This window comes from Coregonus lavaretus (genome assembly GCF_964263955.1).
Source record: "Coregonus lavaretus genome assembly, contig: HAP1_SCAFFOLD_1204, whole genome shotgun sequence".
Taxonomy (NCBI): domain Eukaryota; kingdom Metazoa; phylum Chordata; class Actinopteri; order Salmoniformes; family Salmonidae; genus Coregonus; species Coregonus lavaretus.
In genome coordinates this window covers 1-14,442 of record NW_028159553.1, presented here as the reverse complement: position 1 = coordinate 14,442, position 14,442 = coordinate 1, and the positions used below count along the sequence as shown (strand labels likewise).

Here is a 14,442-nt window from a genome sequence, read left to right as displayed (position 1 = left end):
GTGAACCATCAGATCCTCCTCTCCACCCTCTCCGAGTTGGGCATCTCCGGCGCTGCTCACTCTTGGATTGCATCCTACCTGACAGGTCGCTCCTACCAGGTGGCGTGGCGAGAATCTGTCTCCGCACCACGTGCTCTCACCACTGGTGTCCCCCAGGGCTCAGTTCTAGGCCCTCTCCTATTCTCTCTATACACCAAGTCACTTGGCTCTGTCATATCCTCACATGGTCTCTCCTATCATTGCTACGCAGACGACACAATTAATTTTCTCCTTTCCCCCTTCTGATAACCAGTTGGCGAATCGCATCTCTGCATGTCTGGCAGACATATCAGTGTGGATGTCGGATCACCACCTCAAGCTGAATCTCGGCAAGACGGAGCTGCTCTTCCTCCCGGGGAAGGACTGCCCGCTCCATGATCTCGCCATCACGGTTGACAACTCCATTGTGTCCTTCTCCCAGAGTGCAAAGAACCTTGGCGTGACCCTGGACAACACCCTGTCGTTCTCTGCTAACATCAACTTACGTAAATGTGATATTTCAGTTTTGTATTTGTAATACATTTGCAAAAAAAATTCAAAAAACCTGTTTTTGCTTTGTCATTATGGGATATTGTGAGGGGGGGGGGAAACAAATTTCATCAATTTTAGAATAAGGCTGTAACATAACAAAATGTGGAAAAAGTGAAGGGGGTCTGAATGCTTTCCGAATGCACTGTATGAAGTAAAAAGTGCATTATTTTCTTTAGGAATGTAGTGGAGTAAAAGTAAAACTTCTAAAAAATATAAATAGTAAAGTACTGTTACCCCAAAAAACGGCTTAAGTACTACTTTAAAGTATTTTACTTAAGTACTGTACACCACTGATTAATTTACAGGCTTAATTGTCTCCATAGTTCCTGAGAGGGGAAAATGTAACCATTTGTGATTCATACATTGAAATTGTATTGAAGCAGGAGGGCCAGTAGGGAGCACCCTTCCCTCCCTGTAAATAAATACAAAGATACTGTATTTCCAACTGTGAACTATAGTCAAGTAGAGGCAATACAGAGAAATAATAAATATAAGAAGAAAATGAGTCAATACACCAGTCAAGAGATGGCAAAAGTATTTTTATTAAATAAAGAATAAATTACTATAAATAATACATGAATATATAAATAACGAATGCAATACTGAAATTACATCTCAGTGTATCACAACAACTTTTAAGAAAAGTGGGTTTTAAATCAGACGATAAGAGGAAAGTCACAGCCGAAAGTTTCACTGCTGTTTTTAAGAGATGTGGAATGATTTGAGTTACGGGAGTTTTAGTGATGTATTGTTATTAGTGGTTGATTGATGTACACACCACGTTCAAAAATGGTTAATGTATTGTGAGCTGGGGATATCCTTAAATGAAAATGACAGAAGGACAAAAGGACCTGACATGCACACATAAAAACACTGTATAGAAACAAGTGTTTTTTTGTATTATTTAAATTGTTCCTTGAAAAACGTCTTCACTAAAACCACACTAAAGATATACAACTACACATTTCCAAACGTTAGACACCAAACTGAGTCACTTCTCACTCACACACACATACAAACACACACACACTGTATGATTGTATAAAACTTTTGCAGGGAAACCCCTTTCAAGATACAGTTTAGATCAAAAGTGAATTGTTCGATAAATATAGTGAAACTGAATTGTTTTTAGGCTACTTCTGGAATACCTGTGCTCTATCGTAAATAGTGCATAATAGAACACTATCGAAGGGTGATTTCCGTAAGAAACCTTGGTAAACATTACCATGTCATAACTGATCGGTTATATTTGGAATGATCACTCTAGTAATGGAGGACTTCTTGTAAACATGCACTGGGCATGGGTCACCAGATGAAGTGGAGGGAGTGAATAGGAGGAAGCGAAGTAAACCATAGAGATAGATAGAGGACTCAAAAGAGATGTTTATCTAAGTCTATGAGTAAACCATACCCAGGCCTTTCCTGTCACAGGGTGAGAATGCGCAGGGAAGCACTGCCCTCATGTGGCAGAGAGAAGGAAGGCCGGTATAAAATATAATTGGCACATCACTTTGACATCAGCGCTTTCAGAAAAGCACACAAAAGTTATGTATGGTAAAGACATTTCAGACTGTGATTTCTATATTTTTGTGCAATTTAAAGATAAAGTGACAAAATAGCTATATTGTAAATAAAAAAGCTCTTTGTTTGTCAATTTATATTTACGTCACAATGCTTCGGTGGAAGTTCTGAGGTACTTATGTACCAGCCCCGTCATAAAGGATTTAAGCACAAAATCAATTATTATAGTGGCAGCTACATAACATACTGTATACTTACAGGGCAAGGATGAGTGGAGCACAAGGCGAGCGGAAAAATTAAATCAATTTTTTATGAATAAAGGGAATTCCCTCGAATTTGAAGTACTTCATTTCATTCATTCCCTTCAATCCCAAAATGCTTTGAGTTGTAGTGTTTCCCCTAAGATTTGTTTCAGCAACGGTGGCAGAGTTAGCGGGGGGTGGAAGGGGTGGATGGGGTCATCTTTGGGTCTTCCTGCAGGGGGCGGCGGATGGGTTTTTCCTGGAGCATACATCTACACATCTACATTATAACAAAAATAAAATAAAATGTTTTGCAGTGGCGGCGACGATTATTGCGCCGCTGCTAAATGCATATAGGGGAAACACTTGGGTTGGCCTTGTTTTGGATTGCTGGATCAAAGGTGTAACTCGGATGTGAGTGTGGGTGGTTTAGGATGATGGGCGGAGGAAAGGGAGACGTAGGACGTGTTTTGGAATGAAAGCTCTCCTAACATGATATTTTGAGTGACAATTAATTCCACATCTATAATGTTCTCCAAAGCATGCAGTGATGCTCATATCACAACATAGATTTGTCTATCAATATCTTTTTATCTCTCTGTTTATCTCTCTCTTTCCTTAATCCCGAGTCCTAAATTTAAAGGTTGCTCTCTTGAGTGTTGTTGGAGGAGATGGGATGCAGACCTCCGTTGTCGTTGAGTCTCCTGGCGCGGTAGGTTTCATAGTGGATGTTGTGGGTGACTTCCTTCAGGTCCTGGAGGTGAGACCTGGGAGGGAGAGTGGAGAGAGGGCAGGCATTAGCTGGTAGCTACATACAGGTGGATTTGGTCACTAAGGTCAACTTCAATACCATTAGAAACTCATCTGTAAGTGTATTGTAAGAATAGTTAAGTATGTTGCTGGTATAAAGCATTAGTAAAATATAGATCAATGTACGATTGATTGCTTTACCTGATGAGGAAATCTCGTAGCAGAGCAAATTCGCAGTGATTGGGGTTTTCAACTGCAACAAAATACAAGAAAGAACCCATTTGTCATAAAAAATCTAAATCACATTTGCTTCACATGTCCGAGCCTGGGCCCAATTACAGTATAACCTCCATAAATCCATTCCCTCTGACTCACTGAGGAGAAAGGTCAACATAATACGCTTGGCATTAATATAGGACCTAATGAATTATATTGATGTTATAAATAAACCTACCTTCTACCACACCCCAGGCTGTCTTCCTCCCCAGAACCCGTTTGCCGTTCACTTGGTACTCCTTGTCGCTGCCCACCACCGCAAAGGGCATGGCCTCCTGTGAACAGACTCGTTTAAACAGGGTTCAATCGGACGAGGAAAACATAGGAGATTTATCAGGCCCGTGCAATAGACAGTCAGCAGTTATTATTCTTCAAAGGAGGGGTGTCAGAAAGATAGCTAAATTGACAAAGAACCAGAAAGATAGAATGAGATAAATAATCTGATATTCATATGAAATTAATTTAAATATTTGAATTGCCGAATAATTTTGGGCGATAGCTATATTGCATGGTCATAACATTGAGGCATGGGAGAAAAAGAGGGTGCGGTACATATTTATCTCATGTTCACTTTATTCCACTTGAGAGGAAGAGTATTAGGGAGACATAATCAATTGAAGTGACTGTCCTTTACAGTATGATGTAAGGTCGTGGATTTCAAAAACTGGAACGGAGGCCCTTACCCTAATCTTATCATTTTCATTCTTATCCTCCATATCATCATCAAACTCATTCTGCGGGTAGTACTCAATCCCATACGTCTCCAGCTCCTTCCTCACCTAAGGGACAAAGAGGAGGCAGAGGTTACATAACATAATGTGCACTAGAATAATGTCTTCTCTCATGACTTGGTTATCCATAATAATTTCTATCATGACTTCTATCTAGACCAGGGATAAATACAAAAGAGCTACAAAGAGCTCTATTTTCATGTCATCCAACAAATCTAAACGCCTGGAGTTTACTCACCGGCATTGGTACTTGAATTGGAACCGGTGCTTTGGTCCGATGACATGAAAATAGAGCTCTTTGGCCACGCACAACAGTGGTGGGTTTGGCGTCGAAATGAGAATGCATAGCAGAAAAGAACCCCATACCTACTGTAAAATATGATGGTGGATCTTTGATGTTATGGGGCTATTTTGCTTCCACTGGTCCTGGGGCCCTTGTTAAGGTCAACAGCATCATTAACTTTACCCAGTACCAGGACATTTTAGCCAAAAACATCAAAATCCACAAAGAAATTGTTAATCGGCCACAAAATCAACATTTCGCAATGCCCACCTCAGTCTCCGGACTTGAAACCCTTTCAAAACCTGTGGTTTGAATTGAAGAGGGCAGTCCATAAGCGCATACAAAAGATATCAAGGATTTGGGAGGATTCTACATGGAGGAATGGTCTAAGATCCCTCCCAATGTGTTCTCCAACTTATAAAACATTTATATATACAGTACCAGTCAAAAGTTTGGACACCTACTCATTCAAGGGTTTTTCTTTATTTTTACAATTTTTTACATTGTACAATAATAGTGAAGACATGAAAACTATGAAATAACACATATGGAATCATGTAGTAACCAGAAAAGTGTTAAACAAATCAAAATATATTTCATATTTGAGATTCTTCAAAGTATCCACCCTTTGCCTTGATGACAGCTTTGCACACTCTTGGCATTCTCTCAACCAGCTTCATGAGGTAGTCACCTGGAATGCATTTCAAATAACAGTCCATCATTACTTTAAGACATGAAGATCAGTCAATACGGAACATTTCAAGAAATTCGAAAGTTTCTTCAAGTGCAGTCGCAAAAACCATCAAGTGCTATGATGAAACTGACTCTCATGAGGACCGCCACAGGAATGGAAGACCCAGAGGTACCTCTGCTGCAGAGGATAAGTTCATTAGAGTTACCAGCCTCAGAAATTGCAGCCCAAATAAATGCTTCAGAGAGTTCAGGTCACAGACACATCTCAACATCAACTGTTCAGAGGGGACTGTGTGAATCAGGCCTTCATGGTCGAATTGCTGCAAAGAAACCACTACTAAAGGACACCAATTAGAAGACCTGCTTGGGCCAAGAAACACGAGCAATGGACATTAGACTGATGGAAATGTGTCCTTTGGTCTGGAGTCCAAATTTGAGATTTTTGGTGATTTATTGGTGATTTATTTAGAAATCAAGGCACACTTAACCAGCATGGCTACCACAGCATTCTGCAGCGATACGCCATCCCATCTGGTTTGGGCTTAGTGGGACTATCATTTGTTTTTCAACAGGACAATAACCCAACACACCTCCAGGCTGTGTAAGGGCTATTTTACCAAGAAGGAGAGTGATGGAGTGCTGCATCATATGACCTGGCCTCCACAATCACCCGACCTCAACCAAATTGAGATGGTTTGGGATGAGTCGGACGGCAGAGTGAAGGAAAAGCAGCAATCAAGTGCTCACCATATGTGGGAACTCCTTCAAGACTGTTGGAAAACCATTCCAGGTGAAGCTGGTTGAGAGAATGCCAAGAGTGTGCAAAGCTGTCCTAAAGGCAAAGGGTGGCTATTTGAAGAATCTCAAATATAAAATATATTTTGATTTGTTTAACACTTTTCTGGTTACTACATGATTCCATATGTTTTATTTCATAGTTTTGATGTCTTCACTATTATTCTACAATGTAGAAAATAGTAAAAATAAAGAAAAACCCTTGAATGAGTAGGTGTGTCCAAACTTTTGACTGGCACTGTATATACATTACCATTCAAAAGTTTGGGGTCACTTAGAAATGTCCTTGTTCCTGAAAGAAAAGCAATTTTGTTGTCCATTAAAATAACATCTAATTGATCAGAAATACAGTGTAGACATTGTTAATGTTGTAAATGGCTATTGTAGCTGGAAACTGGTGGTTTTTTATGGAATATCTACATAGGCGTACAGAGGCCCATTATCAGCAACCATCAGTCCTGTGTTCCAATGGCACGTTGTGTTTGCTAACCCAAGTTTATCATTTTAAAAGGCTAATTGATCATTAGAAAACCCTTTTGCAATTATGTTAGCACAGCTGAAAACGGTTGTACTGATTAAAGAAGCAATAAAACTGGCCTTCTTGAGACTAGTTGAGTATCTGGAGCATCAGCAATTGTGGGTTCGATTACAGGCTCAAAATGGCCAGAAACAAATAACTTTCTTCTGAAACTCGTCAGTCTATTCTTGTTCTGAGAAATGAAGGCTATTCCATGCGAGAAATTGGCAAGAAACCACGCTGTGTACTACTCCCTTCACAGAACAGCGCAAACTGGCTCTAACCAGAATAGAAAGAGGAGTGGGAGGCCCCGGTGCACAACTGAGCAAGAGGACAAATACATTAGAGTGTCTAGTTTGAGAAACAGACGCCTCACAGGACCTCAACTGGCAGCTTCATTAAATAGTACCCGCAAAACACCAGTCTCAACGTCAACAGTGAAGAGGCGAATCCGGGATGCTGACCTTCTAGGCAGAGTTGCAAAGAAAAAGCCATATCTCAGACTGGCCAATAAAAAGAAAAGATTAAGATGGGCAGTCTGAGATATGGCTTTTTCTTTGCAACTCTGCCTAGAAGGTCAGCATCCCGGAGTCACCTCTTCACTGTTGACGTTGAGACTGGTGTTTTGCGGGTACTATTTAATGAAGCTGCTTTTCTTTCGAAAATAAGGACATTTCTAAGTGACCTCAAACTTTTGAACGGTAGTGTGTATATATATATATATATATATATATATATATATATATACATACATACAGTACCATTTGTTGTCTTTATTTTTACTATTTTTTACATTGTGGAATAATAGTGAAGACATCAAAACTATGAAATAAACAAAGCACCTCCACACCATAACACCTCCTCCTCCATGCTTTACGGTGGGAACTACACATGCGGAGATCATCCGTTCACCCACACCACATCTCACAAAGACACGGCGGTTGGAACCAAAAATCTCCAATTTGGACTCCAGACCAAAGGACAAATTTCCACCTGTCTAATGTACATTGCTTGTGTTTCTTGGCCCAAGCAGGTCTCTTCTTCTTATTGGTGTCCTTTAGTAGTGGTTTCTTTGCAGCAATTCGACCATGAAGGCCTGATTCACACAGTCCCCTCTGAACAGTGATGTTGAGATGTGTCTGTTACTTGAACTCTGTGAAGCATTTATTTGGGCTGCAATTTCTGAGGCTGGTAACAGCAGAGGAGGAAATAGATTCCACAAATTAACTTTTAAGAAGGCACACCTGTTAATTGAAATGCATTCCAGGTGACTACCTCATGAAGCTGGTTGAGAGAATGCCAAGAGTGTGCAAAGTTGTCATCAAGGCAAGGGGTGGCTATTTGAAGAATCTCAAATATAACATATATTTAGATTTGTTTAACACTTGTTTGGTTACTACATGATTCCATATGTTATTTCACAGTTTTGATGTCTTCACTATTATTCTACAATGTAGAAAATAGTAAAAAATAAAGAAAAACCCTTGAATGAGTAGGTGTGTCCAAACTTTTGACTGGTAGTATGTATATATACAGTATATTAAAAAGGGGGAAAATATGTTTTATTCCAATGTTTTTTTGAATATCGTTAGCGACAATTTTGTATTACAAACCTACAGTAGAAAATAGGTAAATATCTTCTTTGTCAACATTATTTCTCAACTCCTAATATTGAGCAAATTACACTCATTGGAGCTAATTACACTCACTGGAGTATCTGACATAGGCTTTGAAAAAGCACCCGCAAGTACCAGTCGCACCAAGTGCCGATGGCTGTTGGTAAGCTTTCTTGACATGGACATCCATTTTTGCCAACACATGGCTAACCTTTGTTTAACTAGCTAAACAGCTACTACTAGCAAAAATGTGTTTGGAGTTACATTTTTAGCTAATAGGCTATGTTAGATTTTACACCAGGGGTCTACAACCTTTTCTAGCATGAGAGCTACTTGAAAAAAATGAAACGTCGCGAGCTACTCATTTTTTTGTAGCTTTCAAATAGGCACATTGTTCTCTTCTCCCCTGCAACTCTTACCTTGGTCCTTAGTGTAAATGAGAAAGTAGTGCACTATGTTTTCTGTCAATATACCTGGTAAAATAATGGTTAATAAACAATTAAGGCGGGCCCTATGAAATATTTACTTTTTTCCCACACATTTTGTTTTATATTTTCCCAAATTATATGTTCTCAGTTTTATATTACAATTGTTCATAGACAAACAACGAAATTGGATGTTCTGAGTCCATGTCAATGCTTAAATTCCATCAGAAGACAGTATTTTTTAGGTCTGGAAGAAAACTAACAGGTTTTTGAATGTAATTCCCCTTTAATTGCTCATCTGGCCCTTTAATTGGGCATCTGGCCCTTTAATTGCGCATCTGGCCCTTTAATTGCGCATCTGGACCTTTAATTGCGCGTCTGGCCATCGAGGAATGTGCCTTCCAATGTGCCGGTCTAGCAATGGTTCTGTACTGTTGCTGCTCATTACATGGCAAAATTTGCAAATAACAAATAATAGATACAAATGATATACTTACTCATGATATACTTCTGCCAGGTAAGCCTACTTTGCAGTTAAGATTTAATTGAGAAGGTTTTGGGAAAGGTGTTTCTGTCAACCCACAAGACAGTTATCACATCAACTGGCAACACAGAGTGACAAACGAACGCGCGCACCACACAGACAGACAGGGGCAATATTGCTGGAAATTAATTGGCAGATATTGTGTTAGGTTTGGCTTTTTAAGCCAATAGTGGCTAACCAGGGGTGGGATAATGTCCATGTTGGTTAGATAGTAGCTGGGAGCTTGCGGTGTCTGATACTTGTGAGATTTGTTTATGACAGTTTGTGGTGGAACATGTGAAAATTGCATGTACTTTCAGAATTGTTTGGCGAGCTACTCATAGGTGGGCTGCGAGCTAATGGTAGCTCACGATCGAACTGTTGGAGACCCATGTTTTAAACTCTTCTAATTATAATGTGGGGATGTCAAAATAATTAAAAACTATCTACCAAATCTATTCATTTTAAAATGTTGATGACTTCTTCCCATTATCATTCACCTGATGATAAAACTTTTTTTGCTAACATATGATTGGGGTCCCAGGGTTACTGGTTTGCCTGGGCGGGGGTCCCTGGTTGAAGACCCCTGGTCTAGACTATAGTTACACATAAACAGTATCATTCATAGAGGTCTCTCCCTGATACATGGCTGTTGTCTCCTTTGACGCCATAGAAGTCAACAGCCATGTATTAGGGTTAATCAAGGTCAAGGGTCAAGGTCTCTCTTTCCTCACCCTGTGTTTGAACTCATTCTTCTCGTCAAGGGTCATGGTGTCAGACTTGGCGATGACGGGGATGATGTTCACCACGCGACTTAAGTGCTTCATAAACTCAATGTCCAGCTTTCGAAGACTGAGAGAGAGAGAGAGAGAGAGAGACATTACTTTGTCAGCTGGGATAGGAACAATTAGCAATCCTACAGCAGGGCTGGCATGCATTCGTGATTCTACAACCAGGATTACATGCAGTGAACACATTTTTTCAAAAGCTTCCCAATTTCAACCCAAGGCCCTAGTAAACACAGTCTTCAGGCTCATTGAACAACAGTTTTGTCCCTGTTTGAGGTCCTTGGGGGTAGGTAACAGCACAGAAAACATCCCATTAACAGAAAACATCCCGTTAGTCACAATGATCAACGCAAGAAAAATAACATGGCACACAGAAGACTGTAACAGTGTACGTAAAGAGCAATTTAACAGTTCAGATGAGTTGGCTTCATCTATTGCAGAGAACCATGTTGCCTGGTTGTATTGTGATCTAGCTCAAGGATGTGTTTAGATCTGAATTTAAATGTCAGTGCAGTTGGATGTAAACTCATTAGAACTGAGATAGAGAACTGAGAGTCTGTGTGTGTGTGTTTGTGTGTGTGTGTGTGTGTGTGTGTGTGTGTGTGTGTGTGTGTGTGTGTGTGTGTGTGTGTGTGTGTGTGTGTGTGTGTGTGTGTGTGTGTGTGTGTGTGTGTGTGTGTGTGTGTGTGTAAACCCCCAATGCATGCGTAAGCACGTGAACTCCAATCAGATGTCAAGGAGAGATACTAAGTAGTGGATATAACTCATGCATACATTATGTTCTAAATTAGGACATTTCTCTTTCCGAATCACATGATGTATTTTTAACTCACGAGTGTCCAGTTGGGGAGATAAAGTAGAGGCAGCAGTGAACTCTGGTGTCGGGGATGCGCTTCTTTCGAGCAATATTGACCTCTTCCTTCAGGAACTTCTCATACTGCTCGTTGATGTACTTGGAGATAGGATCCCAGCTGCAGATGGATGGAACAAGGTGGGTGTTAGGAATATACAGTATACATACACACAATACATTGAGTTGAGCAGGGATGGTATAAGATTATACCGTTATAGCAGTGGTGGGTAGTTGGGTACGGTCAGGATAAGGTGCGAAAAGAGCAAATCAATCCCAGAACAACAGCAAAGGACCTTGTGAATATGCTGGAGGAAACAGGTACAAAAGTACCTATATCCACAGTAAAACAGGTCCTATATCGACATAATCTGAAAGGCCGCTCAGCAAGGAAGAAGCCACTGCTCCAAAACCGCCATAAAAAAGCCAGACTACGGTTTGCAACTGCACATGGGGACAAAGATCGTACTTTTTGGAAAAATGTCCTCTGGTCTGATGAAACAAAAATATAACTGTTTGGCCATAATGACCATCGTTATGTTTGGAGGAAAAAGGGGGACACTTGCAAGCCAAAGAACACCATCCCAACCGTGAAGCACGGTGGTGGCAGCATCATGCTGTGGGGGTGCTTTGCTGCAGGAGGGACTGGTGCATTTCACAAAATAGATGGCATCATGAGGAAGGAAATATATTGAAGACATCAGTCAGGAAGTTAAAGCTTGGTCGCAAATGGGTCTTCCAAATGGACAATGACCCCAAGCATACTTCCAAAGTTGTGGCAAAATGGCTTTAGGACAACAAAGTCAAGGCATTGGAGTGGCCATCACAAAGCCCTGACCTCAATCCTATAGAACATTTGTGGGCAGAACTGAAAAGCGTGTGTGAGCAAGGAGGCCTACAAACCTGACTCAGTTACACCAGCTCTGCCAGGAGGAATGGGCCAAAATTCACCCAACTTATTGTGGGAAGCTTGTGGAAGGCTACCCAAAACATTTGACCCAAGTTAAACAATTTAAAGGCAATGCTACCAAATACTAATTGAGGGTATGTAAACTTCTGACCCACTGGGAATGTGATGAAAGAAATAAAAGCTGAAATAAATCATTCTCTCTACTATTATTCTGACATTTCACACTCTTAAAATAAAGTGGTGATCCTAACTGACCCAAGACAGGGATGTCACGTGTCCTACATATATCAATAGACGCATAACAACCTAAGCATTACATAACTTATGTTCGAGCAAATAAACCATTACATTTTTTGTTGACCAAATTCGACACTCTTTGACCTCCATACATACAACTCCTCGCTTGGTGAGTGAAAAAAACAAAAAGAAGACAGATTTTGGCCCGAGTTATTCCTCTCGCTTGGCCTCTTCCTCTGCCCTAACCTAGCCACCTAGCTAACGTTAGCGAAAGCAAATTGGAATTTGTAACATATACGTTTAGCAAATTTCCAACAATGTACGAATTGCAATTCGTAACATATCATACTAATTCTTATTCGTAACATATCATACTAAATGGATGATCGACGTCCACAAATTCATACATCCCATACAAAATGTAACATATCATATTAATTGGAGTGTCCCGGATTTACATTTACTATGTTCCCTTTACCCCTGTGTCCTGGTAGCAGCAGCGGCCAGAAAGCAACACAGCTGTTAGTGGCTAGAAGGGATACAGCTTTTGTCAAATTAACGTAAAAAGTAATTGTTTTGGTGCTGTTTAGTCTCGTGTAGCTCAGTTGGTAGAGCATGGCGGTTGCAACGCCAGGGTTGTGGGTTCGATTCCCACGGGGGACTAGTAGGGGAAGAAATTAAATAATGTGTGCACTCACATAATGTGTGTAAGTCGCTCTGGATAAGAGCGTCAGCTAAATGACTAAAATGTAAATGTCGATAAGGAGAATGTACTGTATGTACAAATATTTTCTAGTGTGGCAGTTCTATTTCTATCTGAATCATATGCATGGTTTGTGCTTAACTAATTGCAACTAACCCCAAACTAAAAATAGACTGTAAGCGCCCAATAATGATACAGGCTCTGACAATTTTTCCTACATACTCACCAGTTTTCATTGTTGATCTGATCACCAAAACCTGGTGTGTCGATTACTGTCAACTTCATCTTCACTCCACCCTCCTCGATCACTGCAACATTCAATGACATCATTCAATTACAACATTCAGTTGCAACATTCAATTGCAACATTCAATTACAACATTCAATTGCAACATTCAATTGCAACATTCAATTGCAACATTCATACTGTAAGTACGTTTGCCAAAATCAGGTGACAAAAAGTAAAACATGTAAGAAAGCAGTCAATAAAGGATATGTACGTTTTTCCCTGACTCATAGAAGGGGATTTTGCTTTGATTGTCAGTGAGAATGACAAATGTGCACCGATGCAGAAATAAAGCTAGCAGTACAGTGTTTTTAGCCAGACAGAAAAAGACAGAAGCTCTTCTCTGCCTCTGTGTCTGTCTGGGATGCCAGGTGGGCTTCACGTGCCAGCTGTGCCAGTCTAAGACACCTCAGGGCATATTCTGTCAGGTCTTTCTATGCCCGTGGCGCTACGAATGGCAGTGCAAAACTGCAGCCCCTGCAGTCACACAATTTAGGCTAGGACACTATATGTTAGTGTATGGTTATAAATGCCACCACTACAACATTATAACATGAATTGGCCTCTGAAAGCTAACCAAACAACCGGACCAAGCAAATGACAGCTCTAATCAAACCTCAACAGTAGAAGATAAAACACCTATTCACAGACACACACTCTCACGCACGCACACACACACTCTATCCCTATCTCTCTTGCTCACACACACAAACACACACACACTCTATCCCTCTCTCTCTCTTGCTCACACATAGAGCTTAGAGGAAATGTCTCTCTCACCGTGGGCACAGCCTTGATCTCCACTGTCTTGGGGATCTTATGCTCGCCGCCCCATCCTGAGCTCCACCTGCTGACCTGGGACTTGACAGCGTGTTCACCAGTGTTGACTTCCCAGCCCGCTGTGACCTGAGAGAGAGAGAGAGAGAGAGAGAGAGAGAGAGAGAGAGAGAGAGAGAGAGAGAGAGAGAGAGAGAGAGAGAGAGAGAGAGAGAGAGAGAGAGAGAGAGAGAGAGAGAGAGAGAGAGAGAGAGAGAGAGAGAGAGAGAGAGAGAGAGAGAGAGAGAAGAGAGAGGGGAGGGGAGAGAGAGAGAGAGAGAGAGAGAGAGAGAGAGAGGGGGAAGAGAGAGAGAGAGAGTGAGGGAGGAGGGTGAGCATGTTTTGAGGCATGATGTTGTTGAGGAAGAGAGACAGAACAAGGGAGAGCACGACTTCATTTCATGTTTCATGTCTCTGTGTTTGCTAGCACACCATGGGTTCACGTACTCTTCAGAAAGACACTAAATACATCAATCATAACAGACACAGACAGAAGATGTTTGTCCTTCCTTTCTTACCCACTATCATAATATTGAAGTCGAACCAGCCTTCATGGTCTTCTTCCTCATCTGCTCGATGATGGTGTCAATCCCAATGTATCCCAGCAACGTGGATCCACCGCCCGAGTGACCCGACCCTGGAACTCGATCAACCCCGACCCCGCCTCCTAGCCCTGATGGTCCATGCGGTGCTGTGGGGGATGGTGCTGACACATGAGGGGGCTTGCAGGGACAGAGGTTTGGGTCTCACTTCAGGGGAACAATGGACTCTGAACATGTCTGGAGGGTAAATATGCTTTTATTAGGCCTTCAGAAATTATTCCCACCCTTTGACTTTTTCCACATATTGTTGTGTTACAGCCTGAATTTAAAATTGATTCAATTGAGATTTTGTGTCACTGGCCTACTAC

The 14,442-nt window shown here is 41.1% G+C and overlaps 1 pseudogene across 1 annotated transcript; it reads right to left on the bottom strand.

Moving 5' to 3' along the window:
* Positions 1–1,225: 1,225 nt before the first annotated feature.
* On the bottom strand, positions 1,226–14,309 carry LOC311122724 (neuronal-specific septin-3-like; annotated as a pseudogene). The gene is made up of 9 exons (XR_014615957.1): positions 14,051–14,309; positions 13,497–13,622; positions 12,657–12,738; positions 10,564–10,701; positions 9,677–9,794; positions 4,043–4,138; positions 3,538–3,634; positions 3,285–3,336; positions 1,226–3,100 (listed from the first exon to the last, which is right to left on the bottom strand). The product of XR_014615957.1 is annotated as a neuronal-specific septin-3-like (transcript).
* Between the last annotated feature and the right edge of the window lie 133 nt (positions 14,310–14,442).